Genomic DNA, 20260 nt, shown 5'->3' on the forward strand with positions numbered 1-20260 from the left:
TTTTATTGGTTTTCACAAATTATAACAAAATACACAGAACAATTGGTCAGTTGTCATCAATATACATTGTCCATTTTTCCCAAAAGTCTTCATGTTTAGCTTCTTGCAACCTTAAAATAAAAGTAAGTCTTTCCATACTGTGAATTTCTTCAACAATGTCCATCCAGTTTTTAACTGTGGGGGGTTCTTGTTTGTACCATTTGCGTGTGATGGCTTGTTTTGCTGCTGCCAACAAAATTTTAAATAAGTATACATCTTTTTTCTGAATCCCTGCTCCCATTACATACCCAAAGTATAATGTCAGTATTGTTCTTGGTATACTGTACCCAATTACCTTTTCAATTTCACTACCAACATCTTCCCAAAATTGGGACAAGTTTTGACACTGCCAGAAGATGTGTGCATGTCCCACATCCTGCTCTCCACACTTTCTCCAGCAGGGTTGGTGCAAGGATATTGATGCCTTTTTATCTTTGGTGTAATAAAATATCTGACTAAATTTTTCCAACAGTAAATTTTCCAATTTCTTGAGCTAGTTGTAGTTACTTGAGATTTGCAAATATTATACCACATCATTACTTATGTCCTCCTGCAACTCCTTTACCCATTTATCTCTAATATACAGTGTTGATGTTCTCCTATTAACTATCAATCCTTTATACAACTTTGATATGACTTTACTACTTTTGTTTTTATATGCATTATTTAATATTTGTGTAATTGCATTCATTTCACATGGGAGGTTTGGCTTTACTTCTTTTAAATAATAGTCCCGTATCTGAAGGTACATATAGAAATCTCGAGATGCTAAATCAAATTCTTTCTGTAGTGTTTGAAACCTTTCAATTTGGCCTTTTTTAAGAAATTTATTTAGAATGTTTAATGCTTTAATTGCCCATTCCTTGAATTTAGAATTCATACTGCCTGGTTTAAAGTTTAAGTCAAAAGCTATCCAGCTAAATTGTTGTGAAAAGTGTAGGAACACGGACCCACAACAGGGGCGCAAATGAACGGACAATGGAATAAGCCAAATATAACAATTTAATGTTGTGAATGTGCACAACAGAGCAACAGACAACACAATTGAGATCACCAGTCAAATAAGTTACGGTGATGTGTGAGCAGGCTCGAGGATAGGAGACACCCATCCAGAAAAGAGCCGGATCCCACACTCCTTCCACTCCACCGGACCTGAAGCAATCCTGGAGCCACCAAGCACTGGGTCCCCAGGTGGCCACTGCCTCCGGCTGTCAGATCGTGTACTGCTGGCAGGAAGAACATACAGGTGATGCTGGGTGTATGAACACCCAGCAAACAGTTCAACACAAACGTGGAAAGCACCTCCACCTCTCAATCACGGAGTTTGTACAGATCCTGAAGTAACAATTAACAGTCTGCAAACTCAGAAAAATGTCAGTAAGTACAGAAGTAAAAACGTTACTACTGTATGTAACCAAAGGCTGAGACGTTTATTAACGGTAGACGATTTCTCGGCAGTGAGGTGAAGATGCTGCCCAGCTCTTATGGAGGTGTGGATGATGATGATGAGTGACAGCTGGTGTTGTTGATGAGTGACAGCTGCCACTCCCAGTGCTCCGGCGCCCTCACGTGCCTGAAGCCTGCACTTCAGGCAGGACGCCCTCTGGTGGTGGGCCAGCAGTACCTCCTCTTCAGCGGCCCACACAACAGGACCCCCCCCCTCAACGGGCGGTCAGAGACGACATCGGATGGAATCCCATGCAGACGCACGACATGGTGGACCAGGAGGTCTGCAGTCTCCTGGGCCGTCAGGAGCTTCGGGAGGGCCACGAAGTGGGCCGCCTTGGAGAACAGGTCCACTATCGTGAAGATGGTGGTCATGCCCTGGGACGGCGGGAGGCCCATAACGAAGTCCAGGCCGATGTGGGACCAGGGGTGGTGGGGCACAGGTAACGGTTGGAGGAGACCCTGCGCCCGTTGGTAGTCTGCCTTTTCCCTGGCACAGGTGGTGCAGGCCTGGACATACTCCCGGACATCGGCTTCCATGGACGCCCACCAGAAGCGCTGCCTGACCACTGCCACAGTTCTTCGCACCCCTGGGTGACAGGAGAGCTTGGACCCATGACAGAAGTCCAGGACAGCAGCTCTGGCCTCTGGTGGGATGTAGAGACTGTTCCTAGGGCCGGTCCCCGGATCTGGGTTCCGTGTCAGGGCCTCCCGGATGGTCTTCTCCACGTCCCAGGTGAGGGCTGCCACGATAGTGGACTCGGGGATGATAGGTTCCGGTGGATCAGACAGCTCGACCTTGACCTCCTCTTCATGGACCCGGGACAGGGCGTCAGATCGCTGGTTCTTAGTCCCGGGACAGTAGGTAATCCGGAAGTCAAATCGCCCGAAGAACAGTGACCAGCGGGCTTGCCTGGGGTTCAGACGCTTGGCGGTTCGAATGTACTCCAGGTTCCGATGGTCCGTGAAAACCATAAATGGTACCGCAGCTCCCTCCAACAGGTGTCTCCACTCCTCAAGAGCCTCTTTCACCGCAAGAAGTTCCCGATTGCCGACGTCATAGTTCCGCTCCGCCGGGGTCAACCTGCGGGAAAAATAGGCACATGGATGGAGAACCTTGTCGGACTCCCCACTCTGGGACAGCACGGCTCCTATCCCTGAGTCAGAGGCATCCACTTCAACAACAAACTGGCGATTGGGATCGGGCTGCACCAGAACGGGTGCAGACGAGAACCGACGCTTCAACTCCCTAAACGCGGCTTCGCACCGATCCAACCAGGTGAAGGGGACTTTAGTGGAGGTCAGGGCCGTCAGGGGGCCAACTACCTGGCTATAACCCTTAATAAACCTCCGGTAGAAATTAGCAAAGCCGAGGAACTGTTGCAACTTCCTACGGCTCATCGGTTGGGGCCAATCCCTCACTGCCGCAACCTTGGCCGGATCGGGTGCGACGGAGTTGGAGAAGATGATGAACCCCAGGAAGGACAAAGAAGTATTGTGGAACTCGCACTTCTCGCCCTTCACAAACAGCCGGTTCTCCAACAACCGCTGCAGGACTTGACGTACATGCTGAACATGGGTCTCAGGATCCGGGGAGAAGATGAGGATGTCGTCCATGTATACGAAGATGAACCGGTGCAGTAAGTCCCGCAAGACGTCATTAACCAATGCCTGGAACGTTGCGGGCGCATTGGTGAGGCCGAACGGCATGACCAGGTACTCAAAGTGACCTAACGGGGTGTTGAATGCCGTCTTCCACTCGTCTCCCTTCCGGATCCGAACCAGGTGGTACGCATTTCTAAGATCCAATTTGGTAAAAAAATTTGGGCTCCATGCAGGGGCATGAACACAGAATCTAACAAAGGCAGCGGGTATCGATTACGAACCGTGACTTCGTTCAGTCCCCTGTAATCAATGCATGGACGGAGTCCGCTGCACCCATCCTGCACCCATCGGGGAGGTGGAGTTCCAGATCAACCCGGCAGCTAAGGAGTCCCGGATGTAGGTCTCCATTGATTCGCGCTCAGGACGAGAGAGGTTGTACAGCCTGCTGGACAGGTACTCAGCGCCTGGGATCAAATCAATGGCACAATCGTACGGACAGTGCGGGGGAAGAGTGAGTGCCAGAACTTTGCTGAAGACATCAGCAAGATCATGGTACTCCTCAGGCACCGCTGACAGATTGGGGGGGACTCTAACCTCCTCATTAGCTGTCACACCGGGTGGAACCGAGGATCCTAAACATTCCCGATGGCAGGTGTCGCTCCACTGCATCACTACCCCAGACGGCCAATCAATCCGGGGATTGTGCTTTAATATCTATGGAAACCCCAAAATCACTCGCGAGATAGAAGGTGTTACGTAAAACACAATCTCCTCCCTGTGATTTCCAGACACCACCAATGTCACTGGTTGTGTCTGATGTGTGATTAATGGGAGAAGGGTGCCATCTAGTGCCCGTACCTTCAATGGGGAAGGTAGTGCCACTAGAGGGAGCCCTACCTCCCTAGCCCATCTGCTGTCCAGCAGATTCCCTTCAGACCCCGTGTCCACCAGTGCTGGGGCGTGAAGGGTAAGATCCCCACAAAGGATCGTTACTGGGATGCGTGCTGATCTACGGGCTTTTCCCACGTGGATGTTATGATCCACCCTTAACCCAGTCTCTAAGGGCGGGCGTTGAAGTTTAACCGTTTGGGGCAGTTTCTTTGTATGTGCTCATCAGAGCCACAGAAAAAACACTCCCCGCGAGCCAGCCTCCGTTGTCTGTCATGTGATTTTACTTTGGCCCTGCTCGTGTCCATAGCTTCGTCAGCAGGGGGAGCTGTGGTTCCACGGGGCTCTCTGACCGTGGAGCGTGGAGACGGCGGCACCCTTTCGGACCCGGAAGGAAGAGGGATGGCTCGTGCCTGGCTACGCCCTTCGCCCCGCTCCCGACGGTGTTCTTCTAACCAGTTGTCTAACCGTATAACCAGGTCAACAAGCCCGTCAAAATCCCGCGGCTCATCCTTAGCCAGCAGGTGCTCCTTCAGGACCGGAGACAGTCCGTTTACGAAGGCGGTGCGGAGTGCAACGTTATTCCAGCCGGACCTCCACGTGTCGGACCTGGTACTGCTGGCGAGGAACAAAGAAACAATTAAATGTGGGCGCGTTTGCACCCAGCAATCCGCACGGCAGGAAAACTACCTCCACCTCTCGTTGGAAAAGGAGTCTGTTATACAACGCACAAAAGTCACAAAAGGTTACTGTCACACAGTTAGCTGAGAATGTTACCTTCCAGGTAGAACGATATCTCGGCAAAGAGGTGGAGACGTTGTCCTGCTGATGTACCCCTGCTGATCAGATGATTGGTAACAGCTGTTGCAGGTGATGCGTGACAGCTGTCACCCTGGCTGCTCCTGTGAGGCGGCTGCGCCCTCTGGTGCCTGGAGCCCGCACTCCAGACAGGGCGCCCTCTGGTGGTGGGCCAGCAGTACCTCCTCTTCTGGCGGCCCACACAACAGTCTGGTTGTTTTAAATATATTAACACATCATCTGAAAACAATCCAATTTTGTTTTCTATATCTCTAATTTTTATTCCTTCTATTTCTTGCTCTTGTCTAATTGCCTGAGACAAGGGCTCAATATAAATGGCAAACAGGGTTGGAGACAGGCAGCAACCCTGCCTCGCTGATCTTTCTAATCTAATCCAATTTGTGAGGCTACCATTTATCTTAATTCTTGCTTTGGGGTTTTGATATAATGTTTTAACACAGTTGATTGCTTGTGAGTTAAGCCCAAACCTTTCTAAACAGAGATAGAGGAATCGCCAACTAACAGAATCGAAGGCCTTTTCCGCATCCAAACTTAAAAGGACAGCACTTTCGTTTGTTTTTGTATTTCTTCTATTATATGTAGTGTCCTTCTGACATTGTCTTGAGTTTGGCGCCCTCTAATGAAGCCTGATTGATCTTCATCTATAATTTCTGAAATGAATGATTGGAATCTATTTGAGATTATATGTGTATATCTTATAATCACAGTTCAAAATTGATATTGGTCTAAAACTTTCGCAATGCTCCCTGTCTTTACCCTCCTTATGAATGACAGTAATTACAGCCTCTCTCCATGATGGTGGCAGTGTACCATTCTTCAGAGTTTGATTAAAGGATGCAAGTAACATTGGATATAGCTCTTTCTTAAAAAGTCCTATACCATTCAATAGGATATCCATCTGTTCCTGGAGTTTTGTTTGAGTTCATTCTTTTTATTGACTATTCTAGTTCTTTCTCTGTAATCTGTGCACATAATATTGAGTTTTGTTCTTCTCCTATATTTGGGAGGTCTAATGTATTTAAAAATGTTTTAATTGTTTCATCTTCTGCTGATTCAGGTTGAGAGTACAGGTTTGAATAATAGTCTTCAAATGCCTTTTCAATTTCCTCTGGTTTACACATTAATGTTTTGTGTACAGGGTCTCTGATTTTATTTATAGTATTTAGTTGTTGTTTGTTTCTTAATCGCCTGGCAAGAGATTTAGTTAATTTTGGGCCTCCTTCATAGTATGTTTGCTTTAAAAATCTAATTTTCTTTTCTACTTCTTCTGATAATATTTTATCTATTGTTGTAGCTGTTTTGAAGGCACTTGTGCAACGTGAACATGTGTCAGTCTTTTATGTATCTCATATATTACATGTATACAATACGTGTATGTGACAGGCTGGGGAAAAGTGTGGCGTTAAAGAGGGGAGAAGGAGAGATAACTAGATAGAAAGTGAACAGTGCTCTTGGGAAAGCGCTCATTCTCTCTCAGAGGAGAGAGCGACCGTCTGTAGAGGTTATTTATTTTTCATCTGATGATGGGAAATTGAAGAGCGGAGGGAAGCGCCCCAACGGACTTACTGCCTGGAGATGTACCCTCCTCCTGGGTCTACTGTCTGTCTTCTCCCTCTCCCCCCCACACCCACTCAGTTTCCTTCCCTCACCTTTCAGATCTTCGGCAGACAGCTGCCACTGTCTCTCCAGGAAAAAGGCAGAAGACGGAAATAAAAGGGAGATTTGCTCATTTTCGATGCCATTTGTGCCTGCCTCACTGTCTGTTCATCCCACACTCCTGTGGTCTGCGGAGGAAGACAAGCGCCGGCATTCTCCAAGCTCCTCCCAGGCTTGTCCATGTCTATGTGGGAAAGAGCACTTTTTTTATCCCAGCCCTGCTCATTAGCAGCATTCCCATCACATTCTGGAGTCATTAAAAGAGCCACGTGTCCTCCCCCTGTATCCTCTGGTGTTTGCCTTTCTATTCATTCCAGTGTTCGGGTGAACCAGTTGCGAATGTGGTGCCTGACACCCCTACTCCACCTGGACCGGAGTGAGTTACTGGGACACGGAAAAGTGGGGCTGTGTAAGCTTTGAAAATCTGCCTCTCCATAGTCTGTTTCAGGCATCCTTGTGTTGTCGTGGGATCCCATGAAAGGCTGCCTTTCTGCTCTCTAGTTCTCTTAATGAACATAGGTGTCAAATGCATCCTTACAATCAGGTCATTTGGGAGGTTCACAATAGACACAAAAAGTCAAGATACTAAAAATAAGACTGCTAGCCGAGCAAGCTTGTACCTTAAAGGAATAGTGCCACTGTGTTTTTTTAAGATTTAAGTCATAAAATAGTTCTCTTTGGCACCCTATATCCTTATTTCTTAGCATTTAGAAAAGGGATTCATAATTCTGCATAATTCTTGATTCTGCTTGGAAACAATTTAGAATCTCAACCCCTGAGGGGGAGAAATTCAAGGGATCAGATGCTATGACCAACACTGGCTAGATTTGGAGATGATTTACAAGAAACCTTATGTATGTTAACAGAAGATGGGTCACAAGTCATCTCAAAACCTCACACGTGCACACGCGCTTCCTCTTGGAGTTAGTCTGCATGACGGCAATGAAGAAAAAGACAATTATCACTATGGAATTTACCCCTAGATAAATATGTCCGCTTCAATAAAATGAGCTGTAATTTTGCAACATGTTATAAAAATTAACCATTATAATACTTTGATTTAGATAGAAGCTAAATTTTCTCAGTTTTCTGAAATTTGAAAGGCTCTATAGCTTTAAGATCGATGTGCAAGGATTCCTTTCCACTTTCTACCAACTGTGGAGGGATCGAGGCCTTGTGTCATCGCAGGTTTTCAGCAAGCACATAATTAAGATGGCATCCCTGCTACGACAAAGTGCTCTTCAGCAGCAGAGCTCCTGCCTCAGAATTCTCACCTGAACTAAAGCACAGTGCTCCAGCAGTCCATGCGAGTTTATTCCATATCCAAACTGCCATAAATTATCTTTGCTAGCACATTAGACAAGACGGATTAAAAGAAGGAATGACAGACCATCACATGCTGTTCCATTCACTTTGAAAAGGGCAGGCTAATAAAGGACCTACTTCAAAAGTATGGTTGGTGCAGAGACTCACTCTTTATTACTGCTCCAACAGAAACATGGCTGCCCTCTGCTAATCTCCCTCACAACAGTAATGAGAAAATGGACTCTGCTTTCACTGCCTCTCAAAGCCACAAGCTAACAATGGCTATAGGAGAAATCAAATTTGCACTCCTCCTGCACAATAACCTCCTTATTTCCTTTTCCTTGCCTGTCCCTTCCTTCTGTTTCTCCCCCGCTCCTTCCCAACTTCATTGGTTGGAGAGGATGAATGCTGAGGATGCAAGATGAAGGCGAAACCAGCATCAATTAGACTCTAAAGTACACTTTATTTTCTGTCCCCTCGCCAAATTAAATTGCATTATATAAAAAAGCACCAGAAAGGCAATGACCTTAATTATCAAAGCAAGACCTCAGCAAGGGTCGCTTTTGGTTTAAAGCCAGCAATACACTACATGAAAATACGATGCGATACTGCAGATTAACAGTTAACAGCTTATGCTGTTTGCCCCTGTAGTCTACTTTGTGCAGCAGAGGAGGAAGGTCAGAGCTGCAAGTTGTGGTCCAATCTGTGATCTACAGCTCAGGAGTGGTAGAGAGAAAAAGACATATAACAAGGCCACATTTACAAATAGAACGCATTGCATTATTTTGTGGCGCATGTCTCCTTAAGCATGCACAGAGTGCACTATATTGAGAATGATACTGAGTGACAGACATATATTATGTGTTGATGTGGATAAGAGCAAACATTCAAATACATTTATTGACCCCAATATATATATATATGAAGAGGTGGTAGCAGGAGAGAGTGTCACTAGACAGCATAGGATGGTTGTTTGTAGGATGACTTTAAAGGTAAAGAAGAAGAAGAGAGTGAGAGCTCAACAAAGGATCAGATGGTGGAAGCTGAAGGAGGAAGACTTGTGTGAAATTTAGTGAGCAGGTGAGAGAAGCACTAGTTGGAGGGGAAGCAATTTTGGACAACTGGAAACGTACTGCAGATGTGGTGAGGGAGACAGCTAGGGCAGTACTGGGTATGACATCTGGACAGTGGAAGGAAGACAAGGAGACTTGGTGGTGGAATGAAGAGGTCCAGGAAAGCATAAGGAGAAAGAGGTTGGCGAAAAAGTTTTGGGATAGTTGGAGAGATGAAGAAAGTAGACAGGAGTACAAGGAAATGTGGCGTAAGGCGAGAAGAGAAGTGGCAAAAGCAAAGGAAAAGGCATATTGCGAGCTGTACAAGAAGTTGAATAGTAAGGAAGGAGAAAAGGACTTGTACCGATTGGCCAGACAAAGGGACAGAGCTGGAAAGGATGTGCAGCAGGTTAGGGTGGTAAAAGATGCACATGGTAATGTGCTGACAAGTGAGGAGTGTGTGCTGAGAAGGTGGAGGGAATATTTTGAAGAGTTGATGAATAAAGAAAATGAGCGAGAGAAAAGGCTGGATGATGTGGTGAGAGTAAATCAGGAAGTAAAAGAGAATAGCAAGGAAGAAGTGAGGGCTGCTATGAAGAGGATGAAGAGTGGAAAGGCAGTTGGTCCAGATGACATTCCAATGGAGGCATGGAAATGTCTAGGAGAGATGGCAGTAGAGTTTCTAACCAGATTGTTTAATAAAATCTTGGAAAGTGAGAGGATGCCTGAGGAGTGGAGACGAAGTGTGCTGGTTCCTATTTTCAAGGACAAGGGTGATGTGCAGAGCTGCTGTAACTACAGAGGCATAAAGCTGATCAGCCACAGCATGAAGTTATGGGAAAGAGTAGTAGAAGCTAGGCTTAGAAAACAGGTGAAGATCTGTGAGCAACAATATGGTTTCATGCCGAGAAAGAGCACTACAGATGCAATGTTTGCTCTGAGAATACTGTTGGAAAAGTACAGAGAAGGACAGAAAGAGTTACATTGTGTGTTTGTGGACTTAGAAAAAGCTTATGATAGGGTGCCAAGAGAAGAGTTGTGGCATTGTATGAGGAAATCTGGAGTGGCAGAGAAGTATGTTAGGGTAGTGCAGGACATGTACAAGAATAGTGTGACAGCGGTGAGCGCAGTCGGAATGACAGACTCATTCAAGGTTGAGGTGGGACTACACCAAGGATCAGCTCTGAGTCCTTTCTTGTTTGCAGTGGTGATGGACAGGTTGACAGATGAGATCAGACAGGAGTCCCCATGGACTATGATGTTTGCAGATGACATTGTGATCTGTAGTGAGAGTAGAGAGCAAGATGAGTCTAGTCTGGAGAAGTGGAGATATGCTTTGGAGAGAAGGGGAATGAAAGTCAGCAGAAGCAAGACTGAGTACATGTGTGTAAATGAGAGGGAGCCCAGTGGAATAGTGCAGTTACAAGGAGTAGAAGTGGTGAAAGTAGATGAGTTTAAATATTTGGGGTCAACTGTTCAAAGTAATGGAGAGTGTGGTAGAGAGGTGAAGAAGAGAGTGCAGGCAGGGTGGAGTGGGTGGAGAAAGGTGGCAGGAGTGATTTGTGACCGAAGAATATCAGCAAGAGTGAAGGGGAAAGTTTACAAAACAGTAGTGAAACCAGCTATGTTGTATAGTTTAGAGACAGTGGCACTAACAAAAAGACAGGAGGCAGAGCTGGAGGTGGCAGAGCTGAAGATGTTGAGATTCTCTTTGGGAGTGACAAGAATGGACAAGATTAGGAATGAACATATCAGAGGGACAGCTCAGGTGGGACAGTTTAGAGACAAAGTCAGAGAGGCGAGATTGAGATGGTTTGGACATGTGCAGAGGAGGGACCCAGGGTATATAGGGAGAAGGATGCTGAGGATGGAGCCACCAGGCAGGAGGAGAAGAGGGAGACCAAAGAGGAGGTTCATGGATGTGCTGAGAGAGGACATGCAGGTGGTTGGTGTGACAGAGGAAGATACAGAGGACAGGGTGAGATGGAAACGATTGATCTGCTGTGGCGACCCCTAATGGGAACAGCCGAAAGACAAAGAAGAAGATATATATATATATATATATATATATATATATATATATATATATATACATATACATGTCCAGCTCTCCACAAGTTCTTTTATACTCACTCGACTGGTAAGCACTGAAAGCCGAGATAGACATGTCCCAACTTGTCCTCTAACACTCCGAAACAGAGGTGTTCCTTTGTCTCGCTTCATCAGCGAATCGGTCGTGACGTGCGAAGCCTCCGCGCGGCTTTCCATGACAAAATCTCTTGTTAAAAGTGAAATCTGCCGGAAAATGGCTGATGTCCAGGTCTTGTGATAACCAGAGAAAGAGCACACGACGGTCTCGTATCCACAGAGCCATCAGCTTAGAAATGATCCAGTGGTTTGTGCCGCATCGTCGCAGCTCGCAGCGCGGCGCACCGACCGTCCTTTAAAGGGGTCCTTAAACCTGTAGTTAAAGTCCTTATTCTCTGTGAAGCCCGTAAAATTTTCACTGAAAGCCAGATAAACTTTTCGAATGGTTTCCAGGTGCCAGTCTCTAACAGCTTCTGAAAAAATTCTGATGGAAAAAAAGTCCTTTTCATTCCGCCATTTCCAGACAATGAAAATCCGACGAGGGGGCGGGACCACTCCTTCCACAAGGCGTGCTCACAGGCGAATGACGTCACCGACAGGCGTGGAAAAACTCACGCATGCACACGAGGGTTCAAGCATGTCTGACGTAAAAACATATGAATGAAATCCATATAGTTTTTGAAAAAAATAAAAAGGTACGATACTTTACGGACAGACCTCGTACATTAGCTAAACTAAACAAAAAATGAGTACTTCTTCATGAAAGCAACAGTTGGATTTGATTTAGTAATAGCACGCCAATTAATGAGTTATAACGGCAAAAATATTTAGCAAATTCTAGTCAATTTCACAAGGAAAGCATCTGGTGTAGGGTTTATACTAGATGCCCTTCCTGACACAACTCCACACTACATGGAGAAATGTGACAAGGGTGGGGTTTGAACCAGGATGTTCCTCACTGAAACCAAGCACACTAACCACTTGGCCAGCACCACCACCCAACTCATATTCTAGCACATTGTTGCTTAATTTGGTTCCTATTGAGTTAGACAACTTTGATGTTCCTTTCAGCTCATTTCAGGTTGCAACAATGGGAACATACCATATTTTCCAGGGTATACGAGGTCTCTTAGATAATAAACCGACCCTTTTATTTTATTTTTTTAATTATATGGATTTGAATGACATGCGATTACACCAATCATGCTTGAACCCTCGTGCGCATGCGTGAGTTTTTTCACACGTGTCGGTGACGTCATTTCCCTGTGGGCAGGCCTTGAGTGAGATGTGGTCCCGCCCTCTCGGCTGAATTCCTTTGTTTCACACGCTGCTCGAGACGGCGCGCGTTGCTTTATCAAGGCGTTGCCTGTGAGGAATATCCGAGTGGACACTATTCGAGAAATTAAGATGGTTTTCTGTGAAAAGTTTAACAGCTGATGAGAGATTATGGGGTGTTTCTGTCGGTGTAAGGACTTCCCACGGAGCGGGACGTCCTGCAGCGCTTCCAGGCGCTGTCGTCGGCCTGTTTCGAGCTTAAAACATCCTAATTTAAGGCTTAATTCACCCAGGACATCGTGAGAGAACAGAGAAGATTCAGAAGAGGCCGGCATGAGGAATTTATGCGGACATTCCACTGTTTAAGGACATTTTTTTAATGAAAGACGTACGCGCAAATTCGCCGAGTCGTTTCCGTGACGACTCGGCAAATCTGTGTGCACCGCGACAGGAAAAACACCTCCGTGTTGAAAACCATTTGTAGAATTCAGGCGGCTTTTAATGGCTTTCAACAAGTGAGTAACTGAGAAATTGTTTAACAGCTTGGGCATGTTCCAACTTGCCCATTAAGATTTCCAACGGAGGTGTTTTTCCTGCCGCGACCCCCCGCGGTCGGGTCCAGCCCGACATGCGACTCTGCCTGCACGTTCTTTCATTACAAAATGACCGTTAACAATGGAATGTCCGAATAAACTCCTCATGCCGACTTCTTCTGAAAGTTCTCTGTTCTCTGACGACTTACTGCGTCAACAGAGCCTGAAATGTGGAAGTTTTCAACTTGAAACGGCGAGACGCTGCCGCCTCGAAGCGCAGATCGCCGTCAGGCGCCGTGGACCGTCCTTAAAGCGACACTACCAGACCAAAATCTCTCATCAGCCGTTAAATTTTTACCGAAAAACCAGCTGAATTTATTGAATGGTGTCCACTCAGTTGTGCCTTACAGTTTTGAAAAAATTTTTTATCAAACAAAGCAACAGTCTCTGAGCCATTCCTAAACAATGAAAAAAATCGACGAGCGGGTGGACGACTCCTCACTCAAAGACTGCCCACAGGCGAATGACGTAACCGACAGGCGTGAAAAAACTCTCTCATGCCCACGAGGGTTCAAGCATGTCTGATGTAATCACACGTGATTCAAATCCATATGGTTTTTGAAAAAATAATAAGGTCGGATACTTTTCTAATAGACCTCGTAAGTCACAGCAGTATCCAAGTCACACCTGTCAAAAATACTTCTTGAAGAAAAAACAAAACAACAAAACACATATGAGTTGTACCGGAGTAAAAGATGCACCTTCCTTTATGAGCTCTTTAATTTGGGATTTTTGTTCATTGTTGTAGTGTATTTTTTTATGATTGGCATTTATTACTTTATTATTGCAGTTTTGTTCTGTGCTTCGATTCCTAGGAAAAAATGCTTTTTTTCTATTATTATTCATCACAATTGCATGATTTGTATTTATTTATTTATTTTTGGTGTATAAGTAGCACAAGAGTTTAAGTTGCAGGACCTCCCAAACTAGTAAAAATAACTGACGTATGCTCCGGTAAATATGGTACATCTCCATCCCACACAAATCTTTACTGAACTTTGGTGGACTTCGGCAAGGATGAGTGTGTCATTAAATCTGTATCATGTGCAAATGTGGAGAGTGTGTGCTCCTCTCTTTGCTTTTATGCCTGTAATAACATATATGTAACATCATGCAATACTTGTTATGATGAAATATGGGAAATCTTGCATTGCTTGCAATTAAGTTTTGAACATGCTCAAATTGCTGCAGTGCGGTCTCAACTCAGACACAGACAATATCCCATTGCAGTTACTTCACACATGCTGAATGCATGTACAATCCTGGCATGACACTGATTTGTATTGTGCCATTGTGCAGTGTGTGATCAGCGTAAGGATCTCTGTGTGTTTCAATTCACATTCAGAGATGCAAAAGCAACACAATCCAGTTGTTTAGGTTTAAACTTACTCATTGAAAATTGAGCACATACCCAAATCGCCTTGATGTACGACATGAATCTCCGCTAAAAATCCTTTAATTAGTCACAACAGTGCAGAACTGAAGTCATATCATTTTTGTCAAGTAAATATGTCTTTGAAGGAAAAAGAATAATGATTTAACAATGAATAAATGTAGAACTAAGCGGAAAGTCACACTTGTGACCTTTACTGTTGCTGTTCTCATTCTATTCGCTTGTTATTTTTTTGGACTTGGGATACTCACTGTAACAGAGGCAATCGAACAGAGGAGTTCAAACTGCTTTGATGATTCATTTGGGAACACAGAGACACAGGGAACAAATTAAACATGATAACTAAGACTGTGCATCTCCTTGTGTGATTTAGGAAGATGGGTAACATTTGTTTGAGGTTCGGTGTGAGAGACACAGAGCAGAGGAAGCTGAGATATTCCTGTATTCCTTTTTTATTTTTACAGGGCAGGTAGGCGGGAAATCAGACAACATGACATGACCTATGTAAAATGTTGCTACAATTTCTCAAATGTTTTTCTTTCTATTTTAAGTTCACAGTGTAAAGTCTGACCTGGAAAAGATTTATCAATCAATTAATCAATCAAGTTCATTTCTAGAGCCCTTTACAACACTCAAAGTGACCAAAGTGCTTTACAACAAAATTTTAAAACAAAACATAATAAAAACAAATATCCAACAATAAGACCATTACAGAAACAATTATATTAAAAAAATGCATAAAAACAATTAATAGCATAAAGTAAAATGCCATCATGCTTCTGAGTGTTAAAAGCCAGCCTGAACAAATGCGTCTTGAGCCTGGACTTAAAAAGCTCTAAGTCAGAGATGATTCTCATTTCAGGGGGCAATTTATTCCAAAGCTTGGGCCCAGCAACAGAGAAGGCCCAATCACCCCAGTGATTAGACCTGGACCTGGGCACCTCCAGTAAAAGCTGATTTACAGACCTCAAAGACCTGTTTGAGACACGAGGATGCAAAAGCTCAGTCAAATAAGGAGGGGCCAGGCCATTAAGGGCTTTAAAGACAAACATCAAAATTTTAAGAGACTGGAAGCCAGTGCAAATTAAAAAGAACTGGGGTGATGTGCTGACGTCTTGATATGTTTGTTAAAAATCAGGCTGTAGCGTTTTGCACCAGCTGGAGACGACTCAGAGATGTTTGAGGAACTCCGACATAAAGGGCATTACAATAGTCAATTCTAGAGCTAATAAAAGTGTGGATAGTTTTTTCAAGGTCAGTGTGGTTTAAAAATGGTTTAACCTTAGATAAAAGACGCAACTGATAGAAACGTTTATGGCAGTTTCAGGTGGAATAACAATTTCGGCATTTCATTTGTATCTCTGCATCTTTCTACAGGAAGTCATCAGAGCAGGGCAAAGTTGAAGAAATAAGAAATAAGGGTCTGATGAAAAAAAAAAAACACTAACATAAAAAAGCCATATAAACCTTTTTTTTAAACTCTGTATTGTCTGGGAGACTGAAAGTAACGAAAATTCAATTGTCAATAAGTCTGTGCATGCACTGCTGAACTGACAAAGTTGACTTGAATAATAAAAAAAAGGTGAAATTTAATGCCACAATTCAAGTCATGTCTTGGAGCATGCACTGTTACCGTGCAACTCTGCATCGACCAAACCATGTACCGCCCTGGGTCCTGGATGGCCGGTCCTTCCTCACTTCGTGAAAGGATCCCTGTATCTGCCACAGACAGGTCAAATGCAGGCAACCCCGTGGATTCTCCAGCTGCTGGGGTCCTCAGCAGCTAGTGTTGGATCATGCACGGAGAAGCGCACCACATGGTTAGAATGATGACCATGATGTTCCCTCACAATGAAACCAATACTTCTCATCTGAGTTCCCCTACATACCCACTCATTTGACAGAAAGTCATTCAAGTAGAACCCAACGATCCTCTTAAGAGACTTATAATACACTATAATAAGACAATAATTGTTTAAAATTCATCTTTTATATTTCACTCTTCATTTTATTGTGTATAAAGAAGATGTAGTGCCACAATACTGAGCACTGAAGTATTAATGTTGAGTTGTGGTACTGGGCTTTAATTGCTAGTTTTTACTTCTATGCTGCTGCACATCCACATTTTCTTGGCCGACATTTGGAAGGAGTTGTTCATTTCAGCATCACCACTGGGGACCGTGGCACACTGTGGTACGAGAACACATAAAAGGAGAAGCCTGAGGTGAATTTTCACCCTTTCAGCCTAACTTAGCAGAGCATAGCACATTGTATCTCCTGGAAAAATAACAATAAAGTGAGCATTCATCAGCTGTTCCCATGTGTGACTTGGAGCCATCACAAGTCAATTCATCAAGCTGCTTCATTTTTGTATAACATGATATAGCCATGTAACCATCATTTTGCTTCATTTTTTCTTTTTTTGTGGTTCAGGCCAACTTCACATGACCATAGTGATAAATACAATCAATCAGTTTGTTTCAGTGGCCTGCAGAGATGACATGCTCTTAGAGTTGTTAGGACTACACCTTACGACATTAAAAAAAACAACATTAAAAAAACTCTCTGCATTTGTTTTCTGAACTCTGACATGGGTGGGGTGGGGGTAAGACATTGGGATGTCAGGTACTTTATTATGGGTCTATTTAACCTTGTATTAAAGTAGTGAGGTCTGTGCTTGAATCAGTGGCAGAAAATCAAATACATTCTCCATACATTTTGGAGTCCTTCAGGTCAATCCCTTTTCACAAATTTAGTTTTTGAATTTCATGAATAGAATCTCAGCTAAGAGACATACCAGCCACTTTATTATTATTCTGTTTTTTCTCTCTGTTTGAGGTGAGATCCGGAGATGGGTGTGGTGTCTGTTTCTGCAATGCTCCTGTCCTGTGCTATATATTCGTTTTTGTAAATTGTTTAGCAAATTGTGTTGGGAGCATGGCCCAAGCAGAGGGTCACCCCTCTGAGTCTGGTCTGCTTGAGGTTTCTTCCTCAAATCATCAGAGAGAGTTTTTCCTTACCCCTGTCTGGGGGTTGGTAAGGTTAGACCTTACTTGTGTGAAGCACCTTGAGGCAACTTTGTTATGATTTGGCGCTATAAATGAAAAGAAATTGAAACTGCCACTTACTGGATATGTTCTCTTTTTGGGACCATTCTCTGTGAACCCTAGTGATGGCTGTGCATGAAAATCCAAGCAGATCAGCAGTTTCTGAAATACTCAAACCAGCCTGTCTGGCCCCAGCAGCCACACCACATTCAAAGTCACTTAAATCTTCTTTCTTCCCCATTCTGATGCTTGGTTTGAACTTCAGCAAGTCATCTTCACCACGTCTGGATGCCTAAATTGCATGGAGTCGCTGCCATGTGACTGGCTAATTAGTTATTTTTGTTAACAAGCAATTGAACATGTGTCCCTAATAAAGTGGCCGGTGAGTGTAAAATGCCATTATGGTGGTCTCTGAATTGCATTTTTGCTTTTTGCAAACTGCATTTAATATTTCTGATGGTGTCTTAAGACCAAAACTGCCAGCGCTCAATAGGATGGTTTACAGCTGAGTGTGAAGCAGCTGGAATGAGTGTCAGCACTTCCAAATTTGAGGCATTGGTGTTCTGCCAGAAAAAGATGGATTGCTCTCTTGGGTTCGAAGTGAGTCACTGCCCCCAATTAAGGAGTTTCAGTATCTTGCAGTCTTCTTCATGAGTGAGGAAACAATAGAGCAGGAGTTAGACAGGCAGAATGGAGCCAGGTCAGCAGTACTGTGGACACTCCTTTGGACTGTTTTGGTCAAGAAGTAAATGAGCCAGAAGCCAAAGCTCTAAATTTACTGGATGATCGACATTTCAACCCTGACCTATTGTCACGATCTTTGGTGAACAACTGGAAGAATGAGATTCTATCTGTAACCTAGATACAGTAAAAGTGATCAAAACAGGTTTTCTTCACAGGGCTGCAGAAAGTGCTGACAGAGTAAGGAATACTGATGTCAAGATCAGAGTGAAGCCAATGCTCCTTCAAATGATCACCCTTAGGTGATGCAAGGTTCTGACCAAAATCTTCCAGAGATTTTGGTAGGGTCCAAGTGGGAAATGATAGCACTGTGAGCTCAGAATACACAAAAGGGACTGCATACCCCATCTGATCTTGAAATATCCTGGAATCCCTCAGGAAAAGCTGCGGTATAATACTACTGTACAGTATAGTATTTGCTACCTTACTATATGTGCCACAACAGTTAACCCCACCCTAAATTAATTGTTTCAAACAGATGGATGAATACATTATGGGGTAATGGGGGACTTGGCAACATGAAAGATGTCAAGGAAGGTTATAGTGGAAAAAAATATGGAATATGTCACAATAGTGTTATGAGGCAATAAGGTGGAATGCACCAGTCAAAGCCAGTATTGTGCAATCCACATCATGATGCAGTCCAACCCTGTGAGAAATCAGGCTACCAAGAACACCCATGTGATCAAAACTATTTCACAATGACGTCAAGGAAAAAGACATCTCAGGAAATAATGAAAAATAACGCCAATATCCATTAACTGAGAAATCAATCATGATTTTGGCATTCTGCAGCTCAGATCTGTACTGCAGCACTGAGGCTGTGATCATCAAAGCCCCATTTGTTTCTTCTTCTGTTGGGCTCCACACCTGACTCAAGACACCTATTGAATATATACGAGGTCTGTTAGAAAAGTAAAAGCACGAAGGTTCAAGCTTGGCTGATGCAATCACACGTGATTCAAATCCATATGGTTTTTGAAAAAAATAAAAAGGTTGGATACTTTTTCTAACAGACCTTGTGTATATATATATATATATATATATATACAGGAACCAGACGCTTCTTGCCTCTACTGGTGGTTTGCTCTCACTGCGGTATTGTATCACTTCCTGTTCCGGAGCACAGCGGTGTTTTTCTGTATCTGTTAGCTGTTTAATCTGCGCAGTTAGATTGATCTAGTTATCTAGATTACGATTTGTTTCCCAGTGTAATCTTTACGTGCCTTAACTAAAGCACTCCTTCTGCTGAATCACCTCTAAATTATTTACACATTATTCACTTTGCGTGTTTTTAGGAATCCGCTAGCTTAGCGTAGCTACTAGCTCTTAGCCGGTTTAGCATGACGGCTTCTCCTGTCTCTCCCGCACTTTTCTGCTCTGGGTGTGAAATGTTTAGTTATTCCTCGGCCTCCTTTAGCAGTAACGGTACTTGTAATAAGTGTAGCTTATTCGTAGCTTTGGAGGCCAGGCTGGGCGAATTGGAGACTCGGCTCCGCACCGTGGAAAATTCTACAGTTAGCCAGGCCCCTGTAGTCGGTGCGGACCAAGGTAGCTTAGCCGCCGTTAGTTCCCCCCTGGCAGATCCCGAGCAGCCGGGAAAGCAGGCTGACTGGGTGACTGTGAGGAGGAAGCGTAGCCCTAAACAGAAGCCCCGTGTACACCGCCAACCCGTTCACATCTCTAACCGTTTTTCCCCACTCGACGACACACCCGCCGAGGATCAAACTCTGGTTATTGGCGACTCTGTTTTTGAGAAATGTGAAGTTAGCGACACCAGCAACCATAGTCAATTGTCTTCCGGGGGCCAGAGCAGGCGACATTGAAGGAAATTTGAAACTGCTGGCTAAGGCTAAGCGTAAATTTGGTAAGATTGTAATTCACGTCGGCAGTAATGACACCCGGTTACGCCAATCGGAGGTCACTAAAATTAACATTAAATCGGTGCGTAACTTTGCAAAAACAATGTCGGACTCTGTAGTTTTCTCTGGGCCCCTCCCCAATCGGACCGGGAGTGACATGTTTAGCCGCATGTTCTCCTTGAATTGCTGGCTGTCTGAGTGGTGTCCAAAAAATGAGGTGGGCTTCATAGATAATTGGCAAAGCTTCTGGGGAAAACCTGGTCTTGTTAGGAGAGACGGCATCCATCCCACTTTGGATGGAGCAGCTCTCATTTCTAGAAATCTGGCCAATTTTCTTAAATCCTCCAAACCGTGACTATCCAGGGTTGGGACCAGGAAGCAGAGTTGTAGTCTTACACACCTCTCTGCAGCTTCTCTCCCCCTGCCATCCCCTCATTACCCCATCCCCGTA

The 20260-nt window shown here is 44.2% G+C and overlaps 1 protein-coding gene and 1 long non-coding RNA gene across 2 annotated transcripts in view; one reads left to right on the forward strand and one right to left on the reverse strand.

Moving 5' to 3' along the window:
• Positions 1 to 20260, reverse strand: part of lrrc4ca (leucine rich repeat containing 4C, genome duplicate a) — a 277137-nt gene that overhangs the window by 158020 nt on the left and 98857 nt on the right. The window lies entirely within an intron of this gene.
• On the forward strand, positions 5494 to 20125 carry LOC117515992. The gene is made up of 3 exons (XR_004562275.1): positions 5494 to 6084; positions 13557 to 13560; positions 20115 to 20125. It is a non-coding gene; the product is annotated as an uncharacterized LOC117515992 (long non-coding RNA).

This window comes from Thalassophryne amazonica, chromosome 8, assembly GCF_902500255.1.
Source record: "Thalassophryne amazonica chromosome 8, fThaAma1.1, whole genome shotgun sequence".
In the NCBI taxonomy this organism is placed as follows: Eukaryota; Metazoa; Chordata; class Actinopteri; order Batrachoidiformes; family Batrachoididae; genus Thalassophryne; species Thalassophryne amazonica.